The sequence below is a fragment of the Otolemur garnettii genome, unplaced genomic scaffold, assembly GCF_000181295.1.
Source record: "Otolemur garnettii isolate 467f Iridium unplaced genomic scaffold, OtoGar3 scaffold00244, whole genome shotgun sequence".
Classification (NCBI taxonomy): domain Eukaryota; kingdom Metazoa; phylum Chordata; class Mammalia; order Primates; family Galagidae; genus Otolemur; species Otolemur garnettii.
This window is the reverse complement of record NW_003852639.1, coordinates 1,045,679-1,048,246: the sequence shown is the minus strand read 5'-3', so window position 1 is coordinate 1,048,246 and position 2,568 is coordinate 1,045,679. Positions and strand designations below refer to the sequence as shown.

The window sequence follows — 2,568 nt, the reverse complement described above, 5'->3', positions numbered from 1 at the left end:
CTTGAGCCACAGGCGCCGAGCCAACTTCCCTGTATATTGAAGGCAGTGGGGAAAATGAACAACATAAGAAGGGAATGAATGAGAGAAGAAATGCATTACTGAACAAGAGGGTGAATACATGAGTCAATAAATGAATAAGCAGATGAATAGTGAATAAGTGATAGAGTGAATTGGAGGAAATGGAAGGGACACTCACACTGCCAAAGTTAGGCCAGGCTCTGGAGAGAACAGTGCTGAGAAGGGACAGGAGTCCAGGGACGTGTCCCAGCATTTGGAAGCAGTGTAAGACTCAAGCCCACCATGGGTGGGAAGAAAAGGTGAGCTTTGGAGGGTGTGGCAGGTGTTCAGGGACTTGAAGGGGTGAGTTGAAGGAGCCTGGGCAGGTGGGGGGTGGGTCCCTTGTGGGTGGGAGGGTGGGGCTGTAGTGGCTGAGATCCAGGGGCATGAAGTCAGGGCAATTTGGGCTTTTGGAGAAGTCAGCAAGCTGTGCTGAGGTGGGCAGGTGGGGGTGGGAGTCTCCTGGTTGCTCAATGATGAGTCAGCCCAGGAGGAGACAATGAGAACTCAGGTGAGGGCTAGGGCCCAGGTGAGAGGGCCCTTTGGAAGATGTGGTTACTTATTCCCAGTTTTCTGGAAGGCTCTGGTGTACACTGTCCACTCAGGGATCTACCTCCTGCTTGCCCATGCCTGGGAACCCTGGGCCTGGCTGGTGGTAGGTAGGGCAGGCAGAAGAGTAGGTGGCTGTGGGGTGGGTGGAGTGGCAGAGCCTGACTCCTGGCCCCAGGGGAGGGAGGGAGGAGGATGAGGCTAATGACCCCTGACTGCCTGCTCTGATACGTTTCCTTCAGAAAAAGCTTCAGGAAAGCAATTGTCCAGATGGTTATCTCTAGTGCTATCTGATTTATAAGAAGAAGGTGGGTAGGAGGGCAGATTAGTGGGAGGAGGCCTGGGAACTGAAGCCAGAGGTCTGAAGTAACCTCTCTGGACAACCCAGCTCTCCTGAGAGCAGGTAGCTGACCATCTCTTGGGGCTCTTCTGTGTTGCCTGACTGCAGCCAGAGGCAGGGTAGGTTTGGGGTATGGTATGGAGGAAGGGCAGGAGGAGACTTCTCTGGTCAGAGAAATCACTCCAGGAACGCAGGTGGTGGGAGAGGTGGGCTGGCCAGTGGGGGAGGCACTCCCCAAACACTGATCTCTTCCTTTTCCCTTTCCCTATTTCCCATAAGATTTCTCACTTAGAGAATAAGATCTTGGATGACTAAGGGTGGGAAGTTTTCTCTAAATTCTCTTCTTACTCCTAAGACTTGTCTAGGGGCAGGCTTGGCACAGTCCTTTTTTGTGTGTGTGGAGACAGAGTCTTACTTTATCACCCTCGGCAGAGTCCTGTAGAGTGCTGGACTCTGCTCACAGCAACCTCCAACTCCTGGGCTTAGGTGATTCTCTTGCCTCAGTCTCCTGAGTAGCTGGGACTACAGGTGCCTGCCACAACGCCCGGCTATTTTTTTGTTGCAGTTTGGCCAGGGCCAGGTTTGAACCCTCCACCCTCGGTATATGGGGCCAGCACCCTACCCACTGAGCCACAGGCACCGCCCAGCACAGTCATTCTTTAAACAGCTACAGATTCCAGTTTTCAGAATCCCACTGGCATGGGCCTGGGCAACCACTGCCACCAAAGGCAGTGGAGCAGACAGATCGTGGGTTAAACAGTAGTCTTCCTCTTCATTTGTGATTGTCAGTTTGTGTGAAAGTCTTACACAGGTATAAACACTGAACTGCATGGTCACACAGTTGAACCAACTGTGTGGAAAGACTGTGGTTTTCCCTTCCCTTCCCTTCCCTTCCCTTTTTCCTTCCCTTCCCTTTTCTCTTCCCTTCCCTTTCCTTTCCTTTCCCTTCCTTCTCTTTCCCTTTCTTTTTTTGAGGCAGAGTCTCACTTTATCACCCCTTCTTGAGTGCTGTAGAGTCATAGCTCACAACAACTTCAAACTCTTGGACTTAAGTGATTTTCTTGCCTTAGCTTCCCAAATAGCTTGGACTACAGACGCCCACCACAGTGCCTGGCTATTCTTTTTAGAGATGGGGTCTTGCTCTTGCTCAGGCTGGTCTTGAACCTGTGAGGTCAGACAATCCACCTGCCTCAGCCTCCGAAGTGCTGGGATTACAGGCACTTAATCCACGTGAGCCATTGTGCCCAGCAAGAGTGTGGTTTTCTGCAGCCCAGAAAAGGGCGAGGCTCTCCTCCAGAGGTGCCCTGCCTCCCTCCCTCCTCCACTCTCCTGCCTTCTTTCCTCCTGGCCTATTCCTTAACAGTTTTCATCCTTCCTTTACAAGAAGCCTCATGAAGGAAAAAGTGTAGAAAAGTGACTGGGGGTCTTGGATACCTGGTATTAGGGCTAAAAGGAAGTGGAATATTTATAGAATATCTACCTATAGCAAGGCTCTAGGTCAGGCAACGTGGAAAGTTGTTTGTCAGGATTTAGAAAAATATGTCCCGGCTCAGCGCCTATAGCTCAACCGGCTAAGGCGCCAGCCACATACACCTAAGGTGGCGGGTTCGAATCCCCAGCCC

General features: G+C 51.6%; 1 protein-coding gene across 2 annotated transcripts in view; it reads left to right on the top strand.

The window, feature by feature from the left end:
- The window catches only part of S100A16 (S100 calcium binding protein A16), a 6,816-nt gene that overhangs the window by 1,626 nt on the left and 2,622 nt on the right, over positions 1-2,568 (top strand). Inside the window, exon 1 of one of the 2 annotated variants that reach the window (XM_023508333.1) lies at positions 1,044-1,065. The exons of the other annotated variant lie outside the window; for it this stretch is intronic. The gene's annotated coding sequence lies outside the window, so the exon portion shown is untranslated. Of the gene's footprint in view, positions 1-1,043; positions 1,066-2,568 lie in introns of those variants that run through there. 2 annotated transcript variants of the gene reach the window in all.